Genomic DNA, 15,543 nt, shown 5'->3' on the forward strand with positions numbered 1-15,543 from the left:
TAGTTGTTCATTCAGCCCAGTACACAAACTTCCACAGTGGTGGGTGGAATTGGGGAAACTGGGAGTGGGGGCACAACCAAATGCCTCTTAAATGCCTGCATGGGAAGTTACTTTAATTTAAACAATATGGTGAAAAGCTATTAACCAAATCACTTTGAAAAAAAAAGGAAATATCCTATACATCCCTGTTTTGCGACACCTAGGCTCCTCCTCATCCTGACCCCCACCTCTCTGCCTAAACCATGTGATTAAACAAAGCTTGGGGGAAACAAAAAGGTTCTGAGTCTCCAGTTAGTATTAAATTAGATTATGCAACTGGATCACAAAGGTAGTCTAGAACATTAAACTTATTTTGTACAGCAATGGCAATATTTGTTAAAATCCATGAACAGTTTTACAAAAGAAGTGGCTTCCCAGAGAGATAGCAACTGTTTTGTAGCTGTACGAATTACATAAAGAATCCCTCTTATCCAGCATAGTTGAGGCCAATAATTAATCAAAACAATTGTTTAAAATAAGGACTACACTATTTAAGTTAAAACTCATAAATATACTTTATTTTCATAAATATCCTTTCATTGGTCAATTTATTATTATTTTTTTTTAAGAGAGAGAGTATGAGTTGGGGGAGCAGTAAGAGGGGGAGGGGAGGGGCAGAGAGAGAGAATCTTGGGCTCCACGCCCAGCATGGAGCCTGATACAGGCTCAATCTCCTGACCCTGAGGTCACGACCTGAGCTGAAGTTAAGAGGCGGACACTTACTGACTGAGCCACCGAAGTACCCTGGTCAATCCTGAGAAAGATCTATGTTTCACTGATTAAAGCTCTTACTTTCTTGAATAAATTATATTAGTAATATAAAATAAGTTACACAACAATGGGAAAATATACAACTTCTAAAAACACATAAAAGTAATTAAATATGGGTGTTAAGAAGACTTACTTTTGTCCCATACATCAAAAAATACACTAATAAATTCCAGATAAATCAAAAATATGAGAAGGGAGAAATGATAATGGTGGGGAAAGATAAAATTATTCACGGAATAATAATCAAAACTAAGATGAATGGTTTTGGATTCATAAATAACATGTACAACATAATAAGGAAATATTTGGTATATACGTATAAAATATGAGATAAAACTTATTATTCAGGCATCTAATATTTTATTGAAGAAATGAAGTAAATACCCAAACCCAACACCCACCCTGAACTCTTTTTCCATCTTTTTTGAATATACATAGAAAAAATCTAGGTATAAACAAATAAGTGTATGTGCATGTGTGTGCACATATTTATTGATTTCCATCTTCTTTAAATATATGTAAAAAATCTGTTTGGATGTAAAAAATAAATGTGTGTGTGTGTGTGTGTGTGTGTGTGTGTGTCTTTGTGTGTATATCTGAATATGTATTGATTTCTGGCTTCCTTATATATATATATAGAAAAATATGGGGAAATTAATTAACTAATTAATTAAATAAATAAGTGTGTGTGTGTGTGAGAATGTCTAGCTTCTCCAAATATATACAGAAAAGAATCTGAAGATAAATAAATAAATAAATGTGTGTGTGTGTGTGTGTGTGTGTGTGTGTGTGTCTTTGTGTGTATATCTGAATATGTATTGATTTCTGGCTTCCTTATATATATATATAGAAAAATATGGGGAAATTAATTAACTAATTAATTAAATAAATAAGTGTGTGTGTGTGTGAGAATGTCTAGCTTCTCCAAATATATACAGAAAAGAATCTGAAGATAAATAAATAAATAAATGTGTGTGTGTGTGAGTGTGTGTGTGTATCTATGTGTCTATATATTTATTGATTTTTGGCTTATTTATATACAGACAAGAATATGAAAATAAATAAATAAATAAATAAATAAATTGGGACGCCTGGGTGGCTCAGTGGGTTAAGCCGCTGCCTTCAGCTCAGGTCATGATCTCAGGGTCCTGGGATCAAGTCCCGCATTGGGCTCTCTGCTCAGCGGGGAGCCTGCTTCCCTCTCTCTTTCTCTGCCTGCTTGTCCGTCTACTTGTGATTTCTCTCTGTCAAATAAATAAATAAAATCTTTAAATAAATAAATAAATAAATAAAGGGTGCCTCTGTGTCTCTGTATATTTATTGATCTCTGGCTTCTTTAAATACATATAGAAAAGAAAGTGCAGTGTGTCTGTGTGTCTTGTCTGTTTTTTTTTTAAAGATTTATTTTTTTAAGAATTTATTTAAGAGAGATAGAGAGTAGGGGGAGGGGCATAGGAACAGGGAGAGAGAGAGTGTTTTAAGCAGATTCCACGCTGAGCACAAAGCTCAACCACGGACTTGATCTTGCCACCCTGAGATCACAACCTGAGCAGAAAAAAAGTTCGTTGCCTAACTGACTGTCCCACCCAGGCACCACTGTGTCTGTATATTAATTGACTTATGGGCTCTTTGAATATACATACAAAGAATCTCAGTGAAAATTAAGTAATTAATTAAATGCATGACTGTGTCTATATGTGTGTCTGTATATTTAATGATTTCTAGCTTTTTTAAATATATAGAAAAAAATCTAGAGATTAAATAAATAAGTGTGTGTTTGTATGTGTATGTATTGATTTCTGGGTTCTTCGAGTGCATGTAGAAAAGAATCTGGATGGAAGTAAGTAAATAAATAAATAGTGAGTGTGTGTGTGTTTGCGTGTGTATGTGTGTTTATTGATGTCCTACTTAAGTATAACACAGAAAAGCATCTGAAATCTGGATGGAAATAAATAAGTAGGTATGCATATAAATAAATAAATAAGTCAGTGTGTCTGGGTGCCTGAATATTTATTTATTTATTTATTTATTTATGCCAAACACTAGACTAGGATTTGGAGGACACAGTGCTGGGCACAGACTTTGGACTAATACCCTGAAGGATGAGTACCCAAGGGTTCTCCAGCCCAAAGACCCCAACTCCTCTTAGCACCATAGTTGTCCAAGACATTTGTGAACAGGCACTACATTATCCTTGTTTAGTGCAAACAAAGGATCTTTATTAATTTTGGCATTTGAGTTATTTTTGTGGACTATACCAAATTTTTGAAATGTTTTCCTGTATTTTGATTAGTGTTTATTTGAGAATTAGAAAGGATCAATAACAGAAAAGGAGGCTAGATGGCTCTTTCCACACAAGGAACTCTTTTAGCACACAATAAAGTTCCTTAATTCTATTCCCAGGTAATTCCTAGAGATAGGTGACATAGGTACATCTAGAATCTTGCTTTCCAGGAAATCAGTATAATTTACAAAATACCATTTTGACTTATGACAATAATCCCAAAGAGAAAGCAAGAGAACCTCTTGACGATCATTAATGACTGTTTTATATCTGGCCTTATAGACCGTAGATAAGAAAATTACTGAATTCAAATTAATTATCACTTGCATAACTTTGTATTATTGGCTAGTCCTTCTCAAACTGCATGTCATAAACCATGAAAGAAATAAGTGGGCGTTTTACTCAAAAACCTCATGGAAACATCCTCATAAAACTTTATTATAGCTAAAAATTCTTTTTAAAAATAATAAAAACATTTTTCTATTCTATTACTAAGAAGTTTCAGCTTATTTAAATCTTATTTACATCAACCTTATTTTAAAGTCCAATAAAGGCACAACATCCTACATTCTATGCCAGAATTTATTTTAAGACTATGTTTTGCTCATTTCTATAACTTTGAGTCATCTAAGTACCACCCCAAGTTTCAACACTACCCGCAGTTCTTAAGATTACTCACAGTAGGGTGATGGCATTTTACTAGCATTAGGACCACAAAATTGGCATATCAAATTACCCCATCTGTCCAACACTGAAATAATGCCCAATTCTGAGAATTAGATTTAAGCCTTTTCCCCAGGGGCTATTGGATTCTTAAAGTGTTGATTAACTTCCTACTTATGTGTTCTATAAATGGCTAATCCTTATAATCTACATGAAATATTCGTGATGGGCTGAATTTTGTCCCCCCAAAATCCGTATGTCGAAGCCCTAACTCCTAATTTGGATATAGCATATACACATAAAGAAAAGGACCAGGTGAAGACTGGGAGAAGGATGTCATCTGCAACAAATCCTATTGGCACCCTCATCTTGGATTTCCAGCCTCTAGAACTGTGAAAAAATACATTTCTGTGTTTAAGTCACCCAGCCTGTGGTATTTTATTATGGCAGCCCTAGAAGACCAATACATAATATTGTATATACAATACAGAATATTGTATATTATGTTCCATAAATTTTATATTTATTATTTTTTAATTTTAATATTTAAAAATGTTATATTTATTATAATTACAGAGTAGTAGAGTATAATAAATGTAAGCATAATATAGTATTTTTTAAAAAGATTTTATTTATTTATTTGACAGACAGAGATCACAAGTAGGCAGAGAGGCAGGCAGAGAGAGAGGAAGACGCAGGCTCTCTGCTGAGCAGAGAGCCTGATGTGGGGCTCGATCCCAGGACTCTGGGATCATGACCTGAGCCTAAGTCAGAGGCTTTCACCCACTGAGCCACCCAGCATCCCATAAAATAGTGTTTTAAATAGGATGTATTATGTGTCATATTCTATTGTTATTTAATGTGTTCTACATCGTAATATAAATGTGGAATGCTGAAATAAATGTAAAAATATAAATATAGGTATAACAAGTATAAATATATGCATATATTTGGTGTTTATTATGCTAAAACAAATATAAGTAATATAAATACACTCTTTCTGGTTGATGTTTGTATTTCTATATCAAAAGTAGTGGAATATCTATAGTACAGTTCACAACAGGTGATAGAATCCCCCACAGCTTTACCACTTGTTCTTCACATTGATGCAAGTGAAACTTCTGGAATTCACGAGCTAGAGCAAAGAAATGGATAGCATTCTGTTGCTGGCAGCCCTCAGTTTTGGGTCATGAAGAAGTAATAACTGTCACCTTCATCTTTCTAATACTACAGGGGAGAGTTTCCTCACCTGAATGCCCCTAGGAGGGCAAGTTCTTGTTAGATGAGCCACTGTATGAAGTGAGATAAGATGGAGACTGGTTTCCCTCTTCTTTCCCCAGCTTCTCATTCTACTATCTGGTTAGGATTAACGGTCAGACCTATGGATTGCCTGTCAACATTTGGAGAAGGGGCCACCAGTAGCTTGACAAGATAAGCCTATACTTACCCTTGGGCATCTCTCCAACAACGGAGACTGCTTCTTTGTTTATTTTATGCCCAGTGGTGGACAGTTTATTTTTTATTCCCAGAAATCTCTGAATCAGTCATAATAAGATGTTAATTAATTCCAAAACATTTCATAGCCGAGGCCAAAATTTCATTCCCTTTATTATTTTAATCTCAAACTATGCCCCCTCAAACACACATTATATTGGATTGACAATTTAGAAATCCATATGATGTGAAAGCCACATTAGAATGTGTGAACCCACTACTACTTCTAGGAGAAATTAAAGCAAAAAGAAATGCCCTTTGGAATAAGAGTTCACAATTTGTTCTGCCTAGTTTCTTATTCCAGTCAGTCTATGTAATGGGATGTCACTGCCCTCTGAGCGGAGTAGGGGTCACTTACGTTTGGACTGTCTGGCCCTGAAGGGATGCTGGTACATTCTTTGGAATCCCTCAGATTCAATCCCAGTCTCTCATGTGTCCCTTTGAAAAAACAAGCAAGAGAACACATAAGAAGACAGGCAAACCTCATTCCATTGTACTTCACTTTACTTACTGTGCTTCACAGATATTGTATTTTTTTTTAAAGATTTTTATTTATTTATTTGACAGACAGATCACAAGTAGGCAGAGAGGCAGGCAGAGAGAGAGGAGGAAGCAGGCTCCCTGCTGAGCAGAGAGCCCGATTCGGGGCTTGATCCTAGGAGCCTGGGATCATGACCTGAGCCGAAGGCAGAGGCTTTAACCCACTGAGCCACCCAGGTGCCCTTGTATTTTTTTTTTTTTTTTAATGGAAGGATCGTGGTAACCCTGCATCAAGCAAGTCTATCAGTGCCTTTTCCCAACAGCATAAGCTCACTGTGTGTCTCTGTGTCACATTTTGGTAATTCTTGCAAATTTCAAATTTTTTCATTATTATTGTATTTGCTATGGTGATTCTTTTTGAATTTCCTAGTTAAACCATTCATTCTTTAGTAGCATGCTCTTTAGCCTTCATATATTTCAGTTCATTCCAACTTTCCTCTTCTGTTTGAGTCCATTTCAAAGTACTGTGGTCTGAAAATATGCAGGGAATGATCCCAATCTTTTGGTACTGGTTGAGACCTGATTTGTGACCCTATGTGGTCTATTCTGGAGAATGTTCCATGTGCACTCGAGAAGAATGTGCATTCTGTAGCTTCGGGATGAAATGCTCTGATTATATCTGTGAAGTCCATCTGGTCCAGTGTGTCATTTAAAACACTTCTTTTCTTTTTGATTTTTTACTTAGATGATCTATCCATTTTAGTGAGGGTGGTGTTAAAGTTCCCTACTATTATTTTATTAATGTTGGTGTGTTTCTTTGATTTTGTTATTAATTGGCTTATATAACTGGCTGGTTCCCATATTAAGTGTATAAATATTCACAATTGTTAGATCTTGTTGGACAGACCCTTTAAGTAATATATAGTGTCCTTCCTCATCTCTTATTACAGTCTTTGGATTAAAATCTAATTTGTGTGATATAAGGATTACCACCCAGCTTCCTTTTGATGTCCGTTAGCATGGTAAATGGTTTTCCACCCCCTCATTTTCAATCTGGAGGTGTCTTTGGGTCTAAAATAAAATGAGTCTCTTGCAGACAGCATATCGATGGGTCTTGTATTTTAATGCAATCTGATACCCAGTGTCCCTTGATTGGGGCATTTATCTCATTTACATTCAGGGTAACTATTGAAAGTTATGAATTTAGTGTCATTGTATTATCTGTAAGGTGACTGTTACTGTCTATTGTCTCTGCTCCTTTCTGGTCTGTTACTTTTAGGCTCTTTCTTTGCTTAAAGGACCCCTTTCAGCATTTTTTGTAGGGTGGTTTGGTGATTGCAAATTTTTTTAGTTTCTATTTTTCCTGGAGGCTTTTTATCTCTCCTTCTATTTTCAAAGGCATCCTAGTTGGATTTAGTATTCTTGGCTGAATATTTTTCTCATTAATGCCCTGAATATATCATGCCAGTCCTTTCTGGCCTACCAAGTCTCTGTGCATAGGTCTGCTGCCCATCTAATGTTCCTACCATTGTAGGTTACAAACCTCTTATCCTGAACCTCTTTCAGGATTTTCTCTTTGTCTCTGAGATTTGTAAGTTTTACTATTAGATGTCAGGGTGTTGACTTATTTTTATTGATTTTGAGAGGGGTTCTCTGTGCCTCCTGGATTTTGATGCCTGTTTCCTTTCCCATATTAGGTAAGTTCTCTACTCTAATTTTGCACCAACATACCTTCTCCCTCCCTCCCCCACCACTTTCTTCTTCTTCTGGGATCCCAATTATTCTAATACTGTTTCACTTTATGGTATCACTTGTCTCTTGAATTCTCAAGCGATCCAGTAGTTGTTTATCTCTCTTTTTCTCTGCTTCTTTATTCTCTATAATTTGGTCTTCGATGTCACTAATTCTCTCTTCTGCCTCATTTATCCTAGCAGTTAGAGTCCTAATTTTTTATTGCACCTCATTAATAGTCTTTATTTCGACTTGGTTAGATTTTATTTCTCCAGAAAGGGATTCTCTAGTGTCTTCTGTACTTTTTTTTTTTTTTAAATCCCAGCTAGTATCTTTATAACTGTTATTCTGAACTCTAGTTCTGACATCTTACTAATGTTCACATTGATTAGGTCCTTGATAGCACTGCCTCTTATTCTATTGTTTGAGGTGAGTTTTTCCATTTTGTTATTTTGTTGAGAGAAGAATAGATAAATAAGAGAACAAAATCTAAAAGGGTAAAAATGACCCAGGAAAAATAACACTAACAAATCAATAAATCATAAAAGACCTGAAACCAAGGGGAAAAGAAAAAAGGGGGAAAAAAAAAAAAACATGATCAGGCCAGTGAATAGAACAGAGTCATACACTAGATTTTGGGTGTATTTTGGCCTGTTAGGAGAAATTGCATCCCAAAATTTTAAAGAAAGAAAAATGTATGTATACAAAAATAAGGTTAGATACAAATGAAGAAATGGAATATGACTATAAAAAAGAAAAATTCTTAAAAAGATTTTAAAAGAGGAATTGATAAGTTGGTTGAATATAGGAAGAAGAATATTAAAAAAATAAAAATGAAAGAGAATGTTATCAGATGGGTGAATAGAACAGAGCCATACACTAGATTTCGGGTACATTTTGGTTTGTAGAAGAACTGCATACCAAAATACTAAAGAAAGAAAAACTTACATATATATTCAAAAAATAAAGTTCAACATAATGAAGAGATAGAATATGACTATAATATGAAAATTTAAAAATATTTTTTAAAAGGAATTGATAAGAAGATGGTTGTAAAAGGAAAGAAGAATAATTCAAAAAAAATGGAAAAGGAAAAAATAAAGAAAAATTTATAAATTAATGTTGAAAGACTAAAGAATAATGGAGAAAAAAACCATGAATTTTATGTGCTGTATTCTGCTAGCATTGGAGTGTTATAGTTCTCATTGATCAGTAAACTTGGTCTTGGTTGGATGTTCTCACTAATCTTTGGGGAGGGGGGCTGTTGCAGTGATTCTCAAATGTCTTTGCCCAAAGCAGAATTGCACAGCCCTTGCCAGGGGCCAGGCTAAGTAATCTGCTTGAGTTCCAGCTCTGGGGAACTTTTGTTCCCTGAATGCTTTCCGTAGAGCTCTGGAGAACGGGAATGAAGATGGCGGCCTCCCGGTCTCCGGCCCATAGGAGCTGAGAGCTCAGGGCCTCACTCCTCAGCGTGCCCTCAGAGAAAAGCAGTCAGTCACTCCCACCTCCCTGTCCTCCGACTGCACTCCCTGCTCACCCGGCCTGTGACCGAGTTTCTGTCTCTGGTGCACGTTCTCATTTGGTGTCTTCAAACCCAGCAGTAATCTGGATTCCAGTGGCACTTTCCTGCGCTGCTCCTCCCAGGAAAGAAAGGCAGTCTTTCCAGATCTGCTGCTTCAGATCTGCTCCCGACTATGTCTTGGATCTTGGTTTATGGCCACCCCAAGTTGGCCACTTGGGGTGACATCTCTGCAGCCAGCTTCCCCTGATACCGGGGAGCTCTGCTGTACTCAGGCAACCCCAGTCTTCCTGTGACCCCACGGGACCCGAGACCACACTGTCCTAGTAAGGGCTCCATCCCAGACTTATCCTCCAGAGCGACATCCCTCACCAGAGCAGACTTCTAGAAGTTCCACTTTTGTGCTCCTCTGCTCGCTCCTCTCACTTGCTGGTAAGTGGCTCAGGGAGGCTCCCTCCCCAACCCTCCCTGCCCTCTGTCTTCCCATACGTGGCCTCAGATTCACTTCTCCGCACCTCCTACCTTCCTGAAAGTGGTCGCTTTTCTGTTCATAGAGCTGCTGCTGTACTTTTCTTTGTGTTCTAGTTGAGTTTGTAGGTATTCAGAATGGTTTGATAGCTGTCTAGCTGAATTCCTGGGATCAGACACAATTTAGGTCGCTTACTCCTCCGCCGCCATTTTAGCAATATGGAGTTTTTACATTGAGGTATGTACCTGGTACATTTTTTTAAGTCATAATGTTATCACACACTTAACAGACTATAGTATAATATAAACATAACTTTTATATGCACTGGGGAACGGAAACACTATTTGACTTGCTTTATTGTAGTGGTCTGGAGATACATAATATGTCCAAGGTATGCCTCTATTACAGTTAGACACATACACACACTATGCTCCACACTCCTTAAATTTTAACCAAGCAAAATGATGTTCTTAAGCCTAAATGTGTGGTATGCATCAGTCAGTATTAGTTTTAGCTGCAGATAAAAGAAAACTTCAAAGTAACAGTAGCTAAAACAAGAGAGAGGTTATTTCTCTCTTAAATAAAAGATCAAAAAGAAAGAGTCCAGGGGTTCGAGGCCCCTGGGCAGTGCAGTTGGTTAACGTACAAGTCTTGGAGAGTTTCGGCTGAGGTCATGATCTCAGGGTCCTGAGATGGAGTTGGGCTCTGAGCTCAGCAAGAAGTCTGCTAAAAAGCTTCTCTCTCCCTCTCCCCTCCTCTTGTTCCCTCTCTCTCAAATAAATAACACAAGAAAGAAAGGGAGGGGGGGAGGGAGAGAGAAAGAAAAAAAGGAAGGAAGGGAATGATGGGAAGGAAGATAAAGGAAGAAAAAGGAAGAAAGAAAGAACCTAGGGTTGCTAAGTGTCTCTGTATTATCAGTAGAGACCTAGACTTCAGCCACTGCTCCACTGTCTCCCAGTCTTAGGTAGCTACTGGCCAGAAGAAGTGGAAAGGCAGAAAAACAGAAGGGGCCCTTCCCTCTGCTGAGTCAGCTCCCTTTAAGCTATAAATCACACACACTTTTACTAATACTTCATTGGTTGGAACTTAGTTATGTGTTGGGGTGGAAGTGTAGAAAGATAGAAAAGAAACATTTCATTTCCCATGTTTCACACGCAGCTAAAACTCAGGCATCTGCTTCTAAGGAGAAAGAAAATAACAGATGAAGTTAGAGTAGACCACTCAGGTCCTGACACATAGTACAGTCCAGATCCACACTGTTTCTGATTTTCATGTATTAAGAATAGAAAGGTGAGGAAAGAGAATCAGGAACAAAAAGAGAGAGAGAGAGAGAAAACAGTTTGGTTTGACCTCTGCCTGTATGGCAGTAGTTAATTCAAAACCAGATCTTCTGAGTCCCAAATCTATCAAATTCACCTCAATTACAAGTAGTCCTCTATTAAAATGCTAATTCTGTGGCAAAGATTAACAAGACATGAAACAACATATGTTGGAGAAGATGTAGAGAAAGGAAACCCTCTTACACTGTTGGTGGGAATGCAAGTTGGTGCATCCACTTTGGAAAACAGTGTGGGGATTCCTCAAAAAATTAAAAATTGAGCTACCCTATGACCCTGCAATTGCACTACTGGGTATTTAGCCCAAAGATACAGACGTAGTGAAAAGAAGGGCCATATGTACCCAAATGTTCATCGCAGCAATGACCACAATCGCCAAACTGTGGAAAGAGTCAAGATGCCCTTCAGCAGACAAATGGATAAAGAAGATATGGTCCATATATACAATGGAGTATCATGCCTCCATCAGAAAGGATGAATACCCAACTTTTCTATCAAAATGGACAGGACTGGAGGAGATTATGCTGAGTGAAATAAGTCAGGCAGAGAAAGTCAATTATCATATGGTTTCACTTATTTGTGGAGCATAAGGAATAACATGGAGGACATTAGAAGAAGGAAAGGAAAAGTGAATTGGGGAAATCAGAGGGGAAGATGAACTATGAGAGATTGTGGACTCTGAGAAACAAACAGGGTTTAGAGGGGAGAGGTGTGGGGGGTTGGGTGAGCCTGGTGGTGGTTAAAAAGGAGGACACGCATTGCGTGGAGCACTGGGTGTGGTGCATAAACAATGAATTGTGGAACACTGGAAAAAATTTTTTTAAAAAAAGATGTTAATTCTGCTGCCACGTTTTCAACATATTTGGGGGATAATACCTAACTTTGTACATAGTTTTATTGTGCAGAAATTTCATTTGACTCATTCTTGTTTTTGAAAAATTCAAAAATTTGTAATGTGGGGACATCTGGGTGGCTCAGTCAGTTAAGCTGCCGCCTTCGGCTCAGGTCGTGATCCTGGGATCCTGGGATGGAGCTCCACATTGGGCTCCTTGCTCGGCAGGGAGCCTGCTTCTCTTTCTGCCTCTGCCTGCTTGTGCTCTCTCTCTCTCTCTCAATCTGACAAATAAATAAATAATAAATAAAATCTTTAAAAAAAATTTGTAGTGTGATCTGTTCATGTGATCTATCATGCATTGTTAAAGCATTTACGTTTTTCCCCCTTCTGTACCTTCTACTGTTTGTACCCAGGACTGAACTGAGAATGGGCTTTAAATCAGAGCAATGCTCCATACCTTGTTTTGAACATATTTCTCCACATTTGTATCAAGAAATTATTTAAGTACGATTCATTTCATTGCTTTCTCCTTTCTCCAAATCTCCTACTGTCAGTACTTCTTCATTTCCTACAAAGTTCCCAAAGCATTTTTCATTCTTTTCTTATTGCCCTGGAAATTCTTGGGTCTTTGATTCTGATCTTCTGGGACAGTTTCTTACTTGCCTCACCCTATAGTCAACCAGAGAATCCAACTCAGTAGAATTGAGAGCTACAGCTGCTGGTGATAGCTCCAAAGCCTATCCTCAGTGATCCAACAAGGACCAATCTGATCTGGCCTCCTCTATGCACTCTTCTGACACTTAACTTTCCAGGTCTAGAGTCACTATTGCTGCTTTGATCGCATCAAAGATATTCCCTTTTAACACCCCTTTGCAGCAGCAAGTGGGGTAAACCTTCAATGGTTCATTTGGTTTTCCCTGTCATGAACTCTTTCTTTTTGACCTCCCCAGTTGAGTTAGTACACTCTACATTTTTTACATAGTTGAGTGTTTACATTTTATATTTTACATTTTACATTTACCTGCTTCTAAGGTTGCTCCATTTTCTTTTCTATCAAGAGGAAACCTAGCACTTATGGGGAAAGTTTGACATTTCTCTTCTAGCATATTTAGGTTTTCTTGGTGGGGGGCCATAGCAGCAGACCCCTAGTGGGAGACATGAAGTAAAAAATGTCTTCAGAAAGCATCTATTGCTCAAATAAATTTTGTCTACCCTCATCAACTCAAGCTGAATAACTTCACAAAGGAAATATCTTCCCAGTGTTCCAACACATAGCTGAGGATTAAACTCAAACTGTTGTGACTGGGCTTGCTTGTGATGTTCCTTATCTTCCCTGTGTTAAGAGTCCTGATAACTCTTACATGTCCTTCATGCCCTGCAATTAAAATAATTCTGTCACCTTAAAACTCACATGATCTTAACCATAACACTTTGAAGTGTATCTTTATGCTGGTATTTTATTAAATATGTCCAAATCTTATATAACCACTTCGTTTTCAAAGTATGAATAGCAGAATACCACTTGTTCATTGCCAGTAAAAAGAAAGCTATTACCTTTTGTACATTAACCTTGTATCTTAAAACCTTGCTATAATTACTTGTTAGTGGCAATGGTCCTTCTGTCAGTTCTTTCTAATTTTCCATATATATGACCATGGCATTTGCTAACAAGAACAATTTTTATTTCTTCCTTAAAAATCCATATATATATATTGTGTTTCCTTTTCATGTCTTATTGCATTAACCAGGAGTTCCAGTACAGTGCTTAAAAAGTTCTAAAAAAGTTCCTTGCCTTGTGCCTGATCTTAACAGAAAAGTTTCAAGTTTCTCACCATTAAGCACAATGTTAACTGTAGGATTTTTGTAGGTATTCTTTATCAAGTTGAGAAAGCACCCTTCTAATCCCAGCTTGCTGAAAGTTTTTGTCATGAATGCATGTGGATTTTATAAAACACCTTTTCTGCATTGATTGATCATCATGTGACTTTTCTTTCTTAAATTGTTGACATAATAGGTTGTACTAATTGATATTTTTAAAGATTTTATTTATTTTAAGAGAAAGAGAGAGAGGGAGAGCAAACAGGAAGAGGGGCAGAGGGAGAGGAAGAAAGAGAATCTCAACCAGACTCCCCATGGAGCATGGAGCTCAACTCAGGGCTTGATCTCATAACCCTGAGATTATGACCTGAGCTGAAATCAAAAGTTGGATGCTTAACCAACTGAGCTACCCAGAGACCCTACATAAATTGATTTTTGAATGTTAAACCAGCCTTGCATAATTGGGATAAATCTCACTTGGTCATGGTGTATAATTCTTTTTATAGATTTTGTTGAATTTTTTTTGCATCTATGTCCATGAGAGAAATTTATCTGTAGCTTCTTTTCTTGTAATGTCTTTCTCTGGTTTTGATGTTAGAGTAATGCTAACATAAAATGAGTTAGGGGTTATTCTCTCTACTTCTGTCCTCTGAAAGCGAATGTAGAGAATTGGTATGATTTCTCTTTAAATGTTTGGTATAATTCACCAGTGGACCCATCTGGGCCTGGTACATTCTGTTTTGGATGCTAAGTTATTAATTGTTCATTGAATTTCTCTAATAGATATAAGTATTGTTTGTTCTTGTGTAAGTTTTGGCAAATTGTGTCTTCTAAGGAATTGGTCCATTTCATCTGAATTATCAAATTTGTAGGCATGGAGTGGTTCATAGTATTCCCTAATTATCTTTTTAATGTTCATAGGATCTGTAATAATGACTCCTCTTTTATTTATTTTTTAAATTAATATATAATGTATTATTTGTTTCAAGTGTACAGGTCTGTGATTCATCAGTCTTACATAACACTCAGTGCTCAGGGGCACCTGGGTGCTCAGTGGGGTAAACCTCTGCCTTCAGCTCAGGTCATGATATCAGGGTCCTAGGATCGCATCCCACATCGGGATCTTTGCTTGGTGGGGAGCCTGCTTCCTCCTCTCTCTCTCTGCTTACCTCTCTGCCTCTATGTCTGTCAAATAAATAAATAATAAAAGAACAAACAAAACACTAAGCGCTTATTATAACACATACCCTCCCCAATGTCTATAACCCAGTTACCCCATCCCCCTGTCCCCTGATGACCCCTCTTTCATATCTGATGTTAATCATTTGTGTCTTCTCATTCTTCTTGGTTAGCCTGGCCACAGCATTATTGTTTTTACTAATCATTTTTAAAAATCACATCTTTCAGTTTTGCTAATTTTTCCTACTGTTTTCCTCTTTTCAATATCAATTTCTTTTTTTTTAAAATATTTTATTTATTTATTTGACAGAGAGAAATCACAAGTAGATGGAGAGGCAGGCAGAAGAGAGAGGGAAGCAGGCTCCCTGCTGAGCAGAGAGCCCGACGCGGGACTCGATCCCAGGACCCTGAGATCATGACCTGAGCCAAAGGCAGCGGCTTAACCCACTGAGCCACCCAGGCGCCCCTCAATATCAATTTCTGCTTCAATTTTTATTATTCCTTTTCTTCTGCTTGTTTTAGGTATAAATTGCTCTCCTTTCTCTGGTTTCCTAAGCTGAATTATTGATTGTAGAATTTTCTCTTTTCTAATGTAGAAAACTTTGCTGCTAAGCATTGTTTTTCCTGCATTCCACAAATTTCAATAAGTTGAATTTCCATTTTCCTTTAGTTCACAATTTTAATATTCTTTTGAGGCTTCTTTAGTGAGCCATGTATCATATAGATGTATGTTGTTTAATCCCCAAATATTTGGGACTTTTTCATATCTAGAATTTTACTGATCTATTTTAATTCCATTGTGACCTAAGACCATACTTTGTATGATTTTTATTCTTTTAAAATTTTAAAAAAGATTTTATTTATTTATTTGATAGATATCACAAGTAGACATAGAAGCAGGCGGGGGGCGGGGGAAGCAGGCTC

This window comes from Mustela putorius, unplaced genomic scaffold (assembly GCF_011764305.1).
Source record: "Mustela putorius furo isolate JIRA1106 unplaced genomic scaffold, ASM1176430v1.1 tig00003845_pilon_pilon_pilon, whole genome shotgun sequence".
NCBI lineage: Eukaryota > Metazoa > Chordata > Mammalia > Carnivora > Mustelidae > Mustela > Mustela putorius.